The sequence below is a fragment of the Solanum pennellii genome, chromosome 4 (assembly GCF_001406875.1).
Source record: "Solanum pennellii chromosome 4, SPENNV200".
NCBI classification, from domain to species: domain Eukaryota; kingdom Viridiplantae; phylum Streptophyta; class Magnoliopsida; order Solanales; family Solanaceae; genus Solanum; species Solanum pennellii.
This window is the reverse complement of record NC_028640.1, coordinates 32,166,248-32,182,193: the sequence shown is the minus strand read 5'-3', so window position 1 is coordinate 32,182,193 and position 15,946 is coordinate 32,166,248. Positions and strand designations below refer to the sequence as shown.

At 36.3% G+C, this 15,946-nt stretch overlaps 1 pseudogene; it reads right to left on the bottom strand.

Annotated features, from left to right (window-relative positions):
* Positions 1-338: 338 nt before the first annotated feature.
* Positions 339-13,774, bottom strand: LOC107016666 (annotated as a pseudogene).
* Positions 13,775-15,946: the final 2,172 nt, after the last annotated feature.

Below are 15,946 nucleotides of genomic sequence, written 5' to 3'. Positions count from 1 at the left end.
GTTATATTAAACTATCTTCCCCATCAAAAGAGGCTTCTAAAAAAGAGAACAATAAAATAAACATAAACAAGAAGAACCTCATCATTACAGAAGAGGATTCACAAGGTCTAATCGTAACCCAGGTAAAATCAGATTTAACCAGATAGCACAAAAAGGTGTTGGAGCTGTGGAAAAACAGGACATCTAGCCAAAGACTGCCCAACCACTAATAAAAAGAAAGAGAAAATTAATATGTTAATTTTTGAAGAAGAAGTAAAAAATAGATTATAATTTATTTTAGAAGAAAATAATTCCTCCCCCGGTAAAAATCTTAGCGACAATGATCAGCTAAAACTGGCCTATAGTTCTGAAGATAATAAGTCATCAGGCACTTCTGAATGTGGCAGTGCAAGTTGCACCTGCAAAAGTCATTCCATAAATGTCATTACTAGTAGCAATAAGGAAACGTTCCTTAATATGATAAATCATATTTAAAATCCTGATTTTATGAAAAAATACGTAATTACCTTAAGAAGTTTAGTCTTTGAAAAAAAACCTGACAATAAAACTATTAAACCTTTTGATATGAAAAATGTTATGAATAAATTTAAACAACCAATTAAATCCAAAATAAATTTATAAAATATTCTGGATGAGATCTTACAAATAAGAGATAATATATATTAAATTAAGCAGAAACTCAACACCTTAGAAGCTAACACAATTACTAAATTACCACCTAATCAGGAACCGGAAAATTATAAATCTGAACCTGAAGAAACATAAAAAGAAGTAGAATTCCTCGTAGAATCTCTATCTAAATTAAGAATTAATACCATCACAATTATTAGACCGCAAGGCATACATATCAAAATACTAGGTCAAAATCTTATATTCCCCTACTTAAATTATATATTAAACCTAAAAGAGAAAAATACTTTTAAAATAAATCTGTTTGCACATCTAGAAAATTATACAATTACTAAACCTTCACCTCCTCCTAGGTTTTACCTAGACTTCTTTATAGCACTAGGATCTACTCAATTTTAAAATAATTTAAATAATGACTTCAACGCAGCTCAAAATATTTTAAAGGGATAATGCCCAAGTACCCCTTCAACCTATGCCCGAAATCTTAGAGACACACTTATACTATACTAAGGTCCTATTACCCCCTGAACTTATTTTATTAATAATTTATTACCCCTTTTAGACCTACGTGGCACTATCTTGTGGGCCCAACGATGGTTGACTTTTTTTTCAAACTAGTGCCACGTAGGCTAAAAAGGGGTAGAAAATTACTTATAAAATAAGTTCAGGGGGTAATAGGACCTTAGTATAGCATAAGTGTGTCTCTGGGATTTCGAGCATAGGTTGAGGGGGTACTTGGGCATTATCCCTATTTTAAAATAAATTTGTGCATTTTATAGATGGAAAATGTTACTATACAACTTTGTTTTTAAAATAAAGGGAGGAAATCTCCCAAAAATTCTAATAAAAGAATTTTTCAAGTAAATAATGAGGCCAGGAATAAGACCTTTTCTGACGTTCAAACCCGAAGAAAAGATGAAACGACCATTTTATAAAAAGATAAAAATAATCAGAAGATATAAACATACTGTACCCTCACCACAAAAAAAACCTATAACTAGCTCACACAAGCTACACCACTTCATTCAGTTTTCCATGAAAATTCATCCTCCTCGATCAACAAAAGTCTTTCAATCCAAACAAAGGATAGTAACAAAATGAAAAATGCAAAGATATATCAACAAAAGAATTTCAGGGCCACTTCCCAAAAAGAAAAAGATAAGGTTACTCCAAATAAAAAACAATGTGGAAATTATGAAATCCAGGACTTACTAAAGCCTTGCTACACCAACAAAAATTACGTGATGACAGAAGATCCCCTTAAGATCCGGAGGTATTATGAATTTATTTTAACAGATACCAATTCGGTAGAAATTGAGCATATTTGACGATCATCTACATACCCTATTCACTTATCAAAAGCTCATATTCCCCAAACATATAATTGGTATGATTGTAAAGTAGCCTAGTATAACTTTATCTTTGTTAGACCAAATACCCACACTTGATTTATCAAATATTCAAAAGAAATGATGAACGCGATAATTCCTCGATGATTTTACGAATGGTGGAATCAGTTTGGAGGAAATAAACAAGTATTATCAACTCAACATCAATTACAGTTTGAGAAATTTCAGGTTTGAAAGAAATATATCTACCTGATAAGAAAATATTAAATTATGCAAGTTCTTTATTGCAAAAAGGATCTCTTATATTATTAGTTTGTCCTTCGATATTCGTGAATTTGAGAGGATCAAGTATTTAAGCAAGACCATTAAAATTAAAGGTTAGGCGCCAATTATCCGCAAACATAAGTTAGATTCAAGTTCATCGCCCAAAGGGATTATGACAACTACAAGGAAAGATTAAAAACGAGGCTCAAGGAAGACTTATTTAACATCAACACTGATACAGAATCAAAATTTGAGTTATTAGATACTGCTGCCTCCCATGAAGAGCTTAGCAACGGAGATATGTTAGATCTACAGGGAATAGCACAAGCAAACCTCATTATTAAAAGAAAGTGCCAGCATACTTTGATGATGAAGAAATAAGGATATGTATCATCTTCAATAAAAACAAGAAAGTGCCAAGCATGTGTTATCATTTATTATGTCAACAAATAAGCAAACAGGTGAACCCCGTAGAATAAAGTCTAAAGCCACAAAGTGACAAAGTGGACCATGTAGGAATAAAGCCACAAATTGACAAAAGGACCAAATAACAAGATCTATGTTTTGAAGATAACATTTCAGCAAAAAAAAGATAAACATGCAGTGAAGGCTATGTTTAAGTAGTTCCAACTACGTGGCATCTATTCCAAGCCACGTACAATTATCATCAATTATTTGTATTAGGTAGTAGTTACGTGTAAAAAGAATAATGTGTCTTAGTGTATGCACACATGTAAAATAGATAGCATAATAAGTTAGATTAATCACCTTGGGTGGACAACGTCGAAACGTAGGTTGTGGTTGAGGTTGTCAGTTGGAGTTTGGTAATTGTTATTATTCTTCCACTTGTCTTCCTAGTTTTATTCCTATAAGTGGGGTAACCGGATAATTCCTGCTTTAGACGTTGGCAAGCCCTTACTTTTCGTTGGATTAGCTTAGACTATGTATGTCGTAGAGACGGACCCAGAAGGTGTTCCCGACCCCAAGCCTAGAGGAATAAGAACAAAGAAAATTAGTGAAAAAGGTAACAACAATTACTACAAAAAGAATTTATTATTCCGATAATAACCTTAAGCCCAAGGATTGCGTTCTTCTCCCCGCTATATTCTCCCTTGAATTAAAATGAATTCACCTACACATCAAAACATTTTAAATAGTATTAATATCTTTGCCACCTCTAATAAAATTGCAGAAATAGAAAATGATCTACAAAATTGGAATTTTCCGAAAGATCACTTTAAAAAAGTTTATAAAATAGGACATAAAAATATTGAGGCTATTCAATTATTAGCAACTAACGATATTAATAGATATAAGAGAAATTATAAATTTCATCACATAGGACTTGTTCATGTAGCAGACAAAACCATTATATAGATTGGGTTTATATGTACCCATATGTCTTCTTTTAAGGGATAATAGATTATTAAGTTTTGATGATTCATTATTAGCAGTACTACAAAGTAACCTTGCAAATGGTCCGATATACTCTAATTGTTATCCTAATTATTGAATAGATATAAATGATCAAAATATAACTGATACATTAACTTTAAATGTTAAAACTAAAAATATGAATAGTAAAGCTAATACTAGAGAAATATCCATAATATATAGGGTATATTATAGATTAATGAAAACTGAGATAAAATAAATGAAATTAAGCAGATTTAAACACTCTAGAAGTTGAATCGATTACTAATAAAATGCTAAATAATCCACCACCTAAGCAAGAACAATAAGAAAATAAGTCCGAACCAAGAGAAACATCAAAAGAAGTAGAGTCTCTCGTATAATCTCTATCGAAATTAGGAACTAATACAATTACGGTCATTCGACCACAAAGCTACCACATACCTGTCACATTAATCATAGATAAAAAATGCATCATTCATAAAATTACTTTATTTAATACAGGCGCAGATCAAAACTGCATTATTGAAGGATTTTCCACATAAGTATCTAGGTAAAGACACTATAAATTATAAACACAGGAATGCTTATATATACAATAATGAAATTGGTTTCGTAAATGATTTCATGATAACCAAAGACATAAATGAAGAAATTATTCATAACCCAAAGAAATCCTTATACCTCTCAATTAGATGACAATCCATACCAAAGTGCTAGGGAAAATTTCATCTTCCCCTATCCAAATACTATGTCAAAAAAATGAAAGTAATTTCATAAAGGATAAAAATATATTTCACATAAATTCACTTTTACATCAAGAAAATTTTACAATAAAGATTATTAAACCTTCTCTTTCTCCGAGAACTTTTTCGTAACACTAGGAGTTACCTTCTTTCAAAAAAAATAAGAACACAAGTGTAAGAAGAACCACAACTACCAAACTCCGAACTTATCACCCCGATTGCAACCTAAGTTTCGACGTCGTCCGCCCAAGGAAAGCGTAGGGACTTATCTTCTCTTACTCATACCTTCCCGATCAACTTGGCTCTGATACTAATGGAGGGGACGGACCAAGTTCCAGGAGGGAATCCTAATGAAAATTGGGCAGAGTAATAGAAGGGAGCAAGAACAAGAAAATTCAAAACTTAAAGAAAGAGAAGAACAAAAAGGCAGTACTCAAACTTAAAACAAAACTTTAAAATTTAAAACATAATAATAACCAATTATAAATAAAGAATGTTAATACTTGCAAAATTTTATTGATTTAGGGAAGTAAAGAACATGGATGGGAGAATGGAAAATATAGGGAAAATGGAGAGAATTGTAGAGAGTTTTTAAAAGTTAGTAAGATTTTGAATGCCCTCTACTGATACAAGTTGAAAGCCTTAAATAGGCCTCAAAAGTGCTGACTAATCTAACTTATTATATTACTATTTTAAATGTGTGCACATACATTAATAATGTATACATTATTATAATATACATTATTATATGAGAATCCTTCAAAAAATCTCCTATAATACCCAGCCATGCCCAAGAAACTCCTTATATCTGTCGGAGATGTGGGTCTGGGCCAACTCTCCACTGCTTCTATCTTCTGATCATCAACTTTAATACCTCACCAGAAACAATGTGTCCTAGGAATGCTACAGACTTAAGCCAAAACTCGCACTTGGAGAACTTGGCATACAACTTGTTATCTCTCAAAGTCTGAAGAACAACCCTTAGGTGTCTAGCATGATCTTCCTCATTCCTTGAATAAAATAGTATGTCATCAATGAAAACTATGACAAACAGATCCAAATAAGGTTTGAAGACTCGGTTCATAAGATCCATGAACGTTGCAGGTGCGTTAGTCAGTCCAAAGGACATAAATAGAAATTCATAATGCCCATACCTTGTTCTAAAAGCTGTCTAGGGAATATCACATTCCTTAACCTTTAAATGATGATAGGCTAATCTGAGGTCAATCTTGGAAAAGCAGGAAAAACCTTGAAGTTGATCAAACAGATCATCTATCCTTGTAAGAGGATATTTATTCTTAGGGTCACCTCATTTAATTGAAGGTAATCTATATATATCCTCAAGGTGAGACACTTGGCCGGATAAAGCCTTTATCTAACAGACCTTTCGATTGTACTTTAGTTCTTTTAATTCTGTTGGTGCCGTTCTATGTGGCGGAATAGATATAGGACATCTATGCCGAAATCCATCTCTCTTTCAGGAGGGACTTCGGGTAGATCATCAGGAAAGACTTCTGGAAACTCACTGACTATAGGAACTGACTGAAGGAAAGGTACCTCAACACTTGAGTCATTAACTCGGACTAAGTGATAAATCATCCCTTAGAAACAAACTTTTTTGTCTTAAGGTACGAAATGAAGCGAACCTTAGGCATTGCTGAACTACTAGCCCACTCTATGACTGGCTCATTTGGAATCTTGAATCGGACATCTCGAGTTCTGCCATCTATTGATGCATAACAGGCATGGAGTCAGTCTAACTCTATTAAATCATCCATGGTACTCTTGTGATTGATGAAAACAAGACAATCACGATAGACTCTTTCAGCTAGAATAGACTCCTCAACAACTGTAGAAACACCGAGAGGTTCACAAAGCTTTTGAGGGAGAATTTCAAACTGATTTGCAACATAAGGAGTTACAAAGGATAAACTTGCTCCTGGTTCTAATAAAGCATAAACATCAAAAGTAAAGACTTTGATCATACTCGTGACTACATTTGGAGAGTTCTCTTGCTCATGGCGTCTAGTGATTGCATAGAGGCGATTTTCCCCTCTGTCGGTACCAGAAGCAGCTCCTCTGTGTGCAGCCCTGTTTGGTGGAACAACTGATGAATATTGGGATTTGTTGCCCGAATTTTCACCACCTTGCTTATTATTAGGGCATTATCGTATGAACTGACCCTCTTGACCACTCTTGAAACAACCTGTTTGGCCATCACGACAAATGCCAGGGTGGATTCTACCACACACAGAACTCCCATTGCCCCTTTGTGCCACACTACTTTAAGATTGGGCCGGTCTAGCATTGGATTGCTGCGAGTTACAACCACTATACTCACCTCTGTTTTTGGGCGAAGGTGCAATAACAGATGATGGTGTATGCCCCTCCGATATCTGGAATTGTGATCGGCTTGAACCAGCTTTTGGTTGGACAGACTCATTCCGTGTCTTCGCCTTCTTGTTGCGGTACTCTTCTCTATCCTTCATATTCTCTTCTTCAATTTGTTGAACGTATTCATCTGCCTTGATATATCTATATCACCTATCAACATGGAAGCCCTACCTTCCTTGCTTGAAGCACGACCCAACCCTGCAACAAACAGACTCATTCTGCTCCTCATGTCTTTCACCATGTCTGGAGCATAGCGAGATAGTTGGGTGAACTTCAACCCATATTCATGAACACTCATGGAGTCCTGTTTCAAAGTAAGTAACTCCCTCACCTTCGCTTCCTTCGGTTCACAAGGAAAGAACCTCCTCAAGAAGGCTTCCTCGAATCTTACACCGATAACTAAGACTCTAGTGACACGGCTTCATAGACTCCCTAGGACTATTGAACTCTGTGCTCTGATATCAAGTTTGTCATGCCCTGATCCTACACCCTGGGCGGGACCAACACTCAAAGACCATTGCTGGCCCTCAAGCGAATCCTTGACCTGGCTACTTGAATCAGCGGAAGACAAACCTCAACTTTGACATGAGTAAACCATAATAAAAGTAAAAATACATCATGTCATAACTTTGGCCAAAATGACACTTGAGTCTTAATAACTGAAAACAACTCCAAACTGAAATACTATAGTTTACGAAGCCTCTAAACTGTCTAGAGAGGGATGTCAGGACAGACCCCACAACATACTAAAAACAAAGCTAATATAGAAATGAAAAGGATGTCCTCCGGAATACAAAGGAGGCTCACCACAAACTCTGAAGCTCAATCTGGATCAACGAAGCGCTGCGTGCTGATCATGGGTACATGCGTCTGCATTATGAAAAGATGCAAGCCAACTTGCCTCAGTATATTGAATGTACGAGGTTACCATCACTATGAGCCTAGGTGATGATACAACATCTTACCTCACGTTGCAAGAGGACCATCCTACACCTTGCCATCAGTATAGGATCTTACTCAACTTAGTGGATCTACTATCTTTCCTTACGTAATCATCTAAACGGAATGACACATCAATTCTCATGTTGGCTACATGGTTTACATGGACATTTGAGTTAATATGAACTCTCATCTCCATGTCGGTTTCCTTTGGGTTGAGATAATTTACTGAACTCATCAGCTTTAAAAAAGCTCCTTTTGGAAATAAATTTTCCCCTATTAGTTCAAAATTCTTTTGGAACTTCCAGTTCCCCTCTTTACACAAATGTGAAACATTTGTAAACCTCTAGGGAATACTTAGTTCCCTTATATCTTTTTGAGAAATGAACTCAACTCTTTCTCTTTACTTAATTTGAAACATTAACTCTTAGGGAATACTTAGTTCCCTTATAGCCTTTAAGAAATGAACTCAACTCTTCACTTGACTTGAACTTTAAGTCTTTAAAAGAAAGTGAAAATATTTGTGAAAGACTTTAAAAAGCTTTACCTTTGCCTTACTTCTTAACTTCTATCTAGACTTGGCTCTTAACTTCTTTAACTTTGACCTTACTTTACTTGAATTGATTTATGGATTCAAGGATCATAATCTCATGTTTATGGATGATTTCATGATATTTAGATGTATCTTAGAGTGATGGAAATAACTAGGAATGAGGGGTACATCCGTAGGAACTAGCACGAAAAGATAGGGAAAGAACGGTGTCTTCAGGGGGTCCTCGGGAGCTCTGAGAGGAGCGGTGCGCCAAAACCTGAAGGACAGACTTTGTCCTGAGGGGATTTAGAGGCGCGGTGCCCTAGCATACCCCCAACGGGTTTTCCGACTTTCTTCTTCGTTTTTCATCACTAAACCTTTCCAAAATCCCATGGATCCCACCCCAAAAACTTATGATACCTAATTAACTCATTTACCAATGTTTTAGACCCGAGAACAGTCCTAAAACATGGATTACAACTAACAACGATCAACAACAATCCAATCAACAAGAACGTCAAACTTTTTTTTAATATTTTAACCTCTAACATGAGTTATTTCATGAACTTGACTGATTTGAATTAAATTGGTGTGTGGGTGAAGTAACCCAACACAAAAGATCCCACATACCTTCTTATGGATCACCCCCAACGAAAATCCACGAAGCTAAACTTGGTGTTCTCGTGTCATCTTCTTGCTTCTCTTCTTGCTTTCAAAAACATAGTCTCTTTTCCAAGTGCGTAAACTAAATGGGTCAGTTTATACCCCAACATATTACTCCAAAATGAAATAATTAATTTACTTAAGGAAAAGACCAAAACACCCTTACTACATCCGGTATTGGAACTTTCCTTGCTCAACAACCCATCCTTCAAAGGTCATATCTCACTCATACGACTAGGAAATTTGCAAACTTGGCGTCATTAGAAAGATCTTCCAACAAGCTTACCATCCATATAAAGAACTCACCCAAACTCCTTCTGACCTGGAAGTTATGATCAGTGGTGGAGCCTAGATTTTCAATAAGGGGTTTGAAAATCTTGAGAAATAAATACAGGAAGTAGTCCAAGGGGGTTCGACAACTATTATATATATATACTTAAAAAATTATTTTAATCATGTATAAATGATTTCGCCGAAGGGTGTTCGGATGAACCCCCTTGCAATAAGCTAGCTCCTCCCCTGGTTATGGTCGTCTGAAAATAACCAAAATGCACTTTTGAAATCCCAGATTCTCCCATTTTTTTCAAATTTATTTCTACTTGCTTTTCTTAGCTTAATTTAGTTTGTCTAGAATACGAGATGTTACAATATCTCCCCCTTGGGAACATTCATCCTTTAATGAGAATTCTTTCTCAACGCTAAGGATAGTAATTTCATTTCAGCACTCAACAACACAAGCAAGTATTACATGCTTATACATTACCTCAGAAAGTGTTAAGAAGAGAGGTTACTACCTTGATTTGCCTCCTCTCTAGATTCTAAGAGATGTGGATATCTCTTCTTCATACCGTCCTCTGCTTCCCAAGTTGCTTCTTCAACAAATTGGTTCCTCCAAAGGACCTTGACTCAAGCAATTTCTTTTGTCCTGAACTTGCAAACTTGCCAATCCAAAGTCTGAACCGGAACTTCTTCATAGGATAAGTTATCCATTAATCCCCACATTCTCTGTTGGTACTATCAATGATGGATCACCCAAACTTTCTTCAACATAGAAATATGAAATACCGGATGAACTGCTTCTAAGTCTTGGGTAGCTCCAACTCGTAAGACACATTGCGCACTCTTTTGGAGATTCTATAAGGTCCAATCTACTGGGGACTAAGTTTCCCCTTCTTACCAAACCTCATAACTCCTTTCATAGGTGACACTTTAAGATACACCCAATCATCTACCTCAAACTCTAATGGCTTTCTTCTAAAATTTGTGTAGAATTTTTGGCGACTTTGTGCAGTCTTCAACCTTTCTTGAATCACTTTCACCTTCTCCTTAGCTTGGTGAACTAAATTTGGTCCTATCAACCCTGCTTCGCCAGCCTCGAACCACTCAATAGGAGATTTGCATCTTCTACCATAAAGAGCTTCATATGGAGCCATTTGGATGCTCGATGATAACTATTGTTGTAAGCGAACTCGATTAGAGGTAGGTGATTAACCCAATTTCCCTTGAAGTCGATCACACAAGCTCTTAACATATATTTTAAGGACAGTGCGCTCTGCTTGTCCATCTGTTTGAGGATGAAAAGCAGTGCTCAAATTCACCTTGGAACCCAAACCTTTTTGGAAAGATTTCCAGAATTGTACAATAAATTGTGCACCTCTATCTGAAATAATGGAGATCGAGACTCCATGCAGTCTTACCACTTCCTGAAGGTACATCGTAGCATAAGCCGAATAGGTCTTGACCGACAAGAAATGGGCTGACTTTGCCATTCTGTCGACAATCACCCAAATGGAGTCATGTTGCCTTCACAATCTTGGCAAGCCTGTGATGACGTCCATATTAATCATCTCCCACTTCCATTTCAGAAGTTCTATATTCTGAGCTAAACCTCCAGGTCTTTGGTGTTCTACCTTCACTTGCTGACAATTTGAACATTTGGAAACAAATTAAGCAATATCTTTCTTCATGCCTTCCCACCAATATACCTCTCTCAAATCATGGTATGTTTTGTTGGAACCCGGATGAATGGAGTATCTGGAGCTATGAGCCTCCTCCAAGATCCTCTCTTGAAGTCCATCCACCTTAGGTACACATAATCTGCATTGGTATTTCAGCGCACTATCTCCCCTTATTAGAAAGCCTAACTCTTTGGCTATGGACACTTGCCTTCAAACCAAGAAGATAGGGTCTTCGTCTTGCTTCTCTCTTTCACTTCTTATACCAAGGATGATTCATCCCCATTGGTTACCACTATGCCTCCTTCTGTTGAGTCCACAAGACTGACTCTTAAACGTGCAAGTTTGTGCCATTTTTTGCTAACTCCCTCTTTTCTTCTTCGACATGGGAAGTACTTCCCATGGACAACCTGCTCAAGGCATCAGCAACCACGTTAGCCTTACCTGGGTAGTAAAGAATACTCATGTCATAATCCTTGAGTAATTTCAATGACCTTCTCTGTCTGAGGTTGAGCTCTTTCTAAGTGAACCATATTGGAGGCTCTTGTGATCAGTGAATATATCCACATGAACACCAAATAATAATGACGCCATATCTTCAATGCAAGCACTACTGCAGCCAATTCTAAGTCATGAGTTGGATAATTCTTCTCATAAACATTCAACTGTGGAAGCATAAAAAACGATGACCTTGCCATTTTGCATTAATACATAGCCCAAGCCAACTTTTGATTCGTTACAATATACCACAAAGACTTGAGTACCCTCTGGTAAGGTCAAAACTAGAGCGGTAGTGAATCTCTTTTTCCAACTCCTGAAAGCTTTTCTCACAAGCTTCAGACCATTAAGACTTAACTGTCTTATGAGTTAACTTGGTCAAAGGAGAAGAGATAGATGAGAATCCTTTAACAAATCTCCGATAACACACAACCAACCCCAAGAAACTCTTTATATCTATCGGAGATGTGGTTCTAGTCCAACTCTTTACTGCTTCTATCTTCTGAATGTCAACTTTAATACCCTCACTAGAAACAATGTGGCCTAGGAACGCCACAGACTTAAGCCAAAACTCGCACTTGGAGAACTTGGCATACAACTTCTTATCTCTCAAAGTCTGAAGAATAACCCTTAGGTGGATAGCATAATCTTCTCCATTCCTTGAACAAATCAGTATGTCATCAATGAAAACGATGACAAACCGATCCAAATAAGGTTTGAAGACTCGGTTCATAAGATCCATGAACGCTGTAGGTGTTTTAGTCAAACCAAAGGACATAACCAGAAATTCATAGTGCCCATAACTTGTTCTAAAAGTTGTCTTGGGAATATCACATTCCCTAATCTTCAACTGATGATAGCCTAATCTGAGCTCAATCTTGGAAAAGCAAGAAGTACCCTAAAGTTGATCGAAGAGATCATCTATCCTTGGAAGAGGATATTTATACTTGATGCTCACCTTATTTAACTTGACGGTAATTTATACACATCCGAAGAGACCCATACTTCTTCCTAGCAAACAAGATCGGAGCGCCCCAAGGTGAGACACTTGGTCGGATAAAGTCTTTATCTTGCAGATACTTTAGTTGTTCTTTTAGTTCTTTTAATTCTGTTGGTGCCATTCTATATGGCAGAATAGATATAGGATGAGTATCTGGGATAACATCTATGCTGAAGTCTATCTCTCTTTCAAGAGGGACTCTAGGTAGATCATCAGGAAAGACTTCTGGAAACTCACAGACAAAGGGAACTGACTGAAGGGAAGGTACCTCAACACTCGAGTCATTAACTCGCACTAAGTGATAGATACATCCTTTAGAAACTAACTTCCTCTCCTTAAGGTACGAAATGAAGCGACCCTTAGGCACACTGCTGAACTACTAGCCCACTGTATGACTGGCTCATTTGGACTCTAGAATTTGACAACTCAAGTTCTGCAATCCATTGATGCATAACAAGCATGGAGCCAGTCCATACCTAGAATGACATCAAAATCCACCATGTCTAACTCTATTAAATCAGCCATGGCACTCTTGTGATTGATGAAAACAAGACAATCACGATAGACTCTTTCCGCTAGAATAGACTCCCCAACAGATGTAGAAACACCGAAAGGTTCACAAAGCTTTTTAGGGAGAATTTCAAACTGATTTGCAACATAAGGAGTTACAAAGGATAAACTTGTTCCTGGGTCTAATAAAGCATAAACATCAAAAGTAAAGACCTTGATCATACCCGTGACCATATATGGAGAGTTCTCTTGCTCTTGGCGGCTAGTGATTGCATAAAGGTGATTTGCCCCTCCTTTAGTACTAGAAGAAGCTCCTCTGGGTGGAACCCTTTTGGTGGAGCAACTGATGAAGATTGGGCTTTGTTGCCCGGATTTTCACCACCTTGCTTTATTATTAGGGCACACTCTCATCAAGTGACCTTCTTGACCACACTTGAAACAACCTGTCTGGCCATCACGACACTTGCTAGGGTGGATTCTACCACATCTACCACACAAAGAACTTCCATTACCCCTTTGTGCCACACTACCTTGAGATTGGGGCGGTCTAGCATTGGAGTGCTGCGAGTTACGACCACTATACTCACCTCTGTTTTTGGGCACAGGTGCACTAGCAGATGATGGTGCATGCCCCTCTAATTTCTAGAATTGTGGTTAGCTCGAACCACCTTTCGATTGGCAAGACTCATTCCCACTCTTCTCCTTCTTGTTGTGGTACTTTTCTCTATCCTTCATCTTCTCTTCTTCAAATGTTGATTGTATACCATCATCCTTGATATATCCATGTCACCTATCAACATGGCATCCGTACCTTCCTTGCTTGAAGCATGACCCAATCCTGCAACAAACAGACTCATTCTGCTCCTCATGTCTCTCACCATCTCCAGAGTATTGCATAATAATTATACAAACGGGTGTTGTGTAATAAATATAGATTTTAATTTATATATAAGTAATTATAGAAATAAAAAGTTAAAGTTGCACATATACGTTCAAATAATATTGAATTACCTCACTGTTCTCTAAGTTATTCATTTCATCTGGATGTTGTAGTTCGAAACTTATAAGTGACTATGGCACGCCCCCAATTGAAGATTTCGATAGAACTTCTAAATCAGAATCCTGAAACAAACTTTCATAAATTCAAAAACAAAATTATCAATGTGTATAGACATATAGAAAAACATCATATAAGTCATAATAAAACCTCTACAATTGTATCATTTGGTGATAACTCGTCAGTGATGGAAATCTTCAAAGACTGATCAACAGTCTTAGATTTAATTAATTTTTAAAAATATATCAAAAACAACAAAGGTATACAAAGGCAACAAAATTTCGGTGGAATTTCTATATCAGAATCTTGAAAATGAACTTTTATAAATTCAACATGCACAATTAAATTTATATGACAAATGTAATTATATATTTGAATACAAAACCTTCGCAGTTGATTTTTTGTTGTTAATGGAATTTAGTACAACATTGAAGTTCTCTTGTATCAACTTTCTTAATTCTGTAAACTCTTCTTTAACCTAGAAATACATGAAGGTATGATTTAAAATTTTTAAAAATAAATATACAACAATATGTGCAATAGTATTATACTTATAGACAATTTGAATGAATCAAATTCAACACGTGAAATGTTAATTTGAGATGAATCTTTGTTTGATGTTGTAACATCTGTGAAGCATTTGATTTTTTTACGTTTGACACCAATTGTTTGATGATTGGCTTGGTTATAACAACAGCAGGTTGCTTTCTATGCCTCACACGTCGAGTCTTCACTGATGAAGAGACTGGGGCATTACATGTTTGTGGCCTTTGTATATCATGTTCTTGAACAACTTTGGGTGGGATCTTCTTTGGTATAACCGGGACAGATTGCCTGAGTCGCTTCTTGATAGTTAAGATATATGAATCAGATACAACTTTTTCCTTTCCCTTGTTGTTAATTGATTTTGGTGGGTCTTGAAAGTCATCATCTGACTCAGGAGATTGTATAACATCATCTGCTTCAATTTTGGAAGGTGCTATTGATGGCAAAGTTGTATGAAATTCGACATACTCTTGCGACAATGGAATGATTGCCATTTCCAATGGGGTTGGAGTTATGTTCCGAAAAATAATCTGAAATTTATAACAAAATCATTGCATATATATAAATATATGTATAATTAGTGAGGAACTACATACATTATTTACGAAGAACACAAAATTTATATATGTATAAACACTTGTAACTCAATATTTGTATATGTATAAAAATGAAAGTTCTATTGATTGTATATAGATAAATATGATAAATAATATCTGTATATAAATGTACTAGTTCTATTTATATAATGCTTATAAACTGCCTTGGGGTATAGTTATGGATTCGATTTCCTATACGATTAGTGGCAATAAAATAGGATTAAAGTGAACTGTCCAGAGACTTTTGATGCGACCCAATTATGGAAGTATTTAAACTTGAGATCACAAGGTGGTTTTTGAGTCTAAAGTATAAAGTGACATAATGTATATAAGTTCTAAGTTATGTTAAAGTTATTAATGTCTAGAAATGGAATAAAATATTGAGGTCCTTGCTTGACTTCACTAAGCTAGTAGGTGACAAGTAGGTGCATCACCTACTTTGACTTATTGACTAGCCCAAAGAACTAAGTAGGTCCATCACCTACTAAGACTCTTTTAACTGTGTTATTGGGCCAAGTACAATACACCTATTTGCATTAATTTACCCCAAGTTGAATAGAAGAATAAGGGGAAAATGGACAGCCAAGGCCCAATCTTCTCAAGCCCACAAGAAACAAGTTTAATGGAAAACTAGGTGCATCACCTACTTAAAGGTGTGCCCAAATTAAAGACACATGTTGACTGCAAATGAAGTACAAGGAAGGTTGCAAAAGGCCAATGCTCTTAAGTCCAGAAAGTCCAAATGAAAAGTCCAAGTAGGTGGGTCACCTACTTGACAAATTATGGCCCAAAATTAGTGAGAAAGTCGGCCAAACCAGGTCACTTTAAAAGATATTGATATAAGCTTTTTTCAA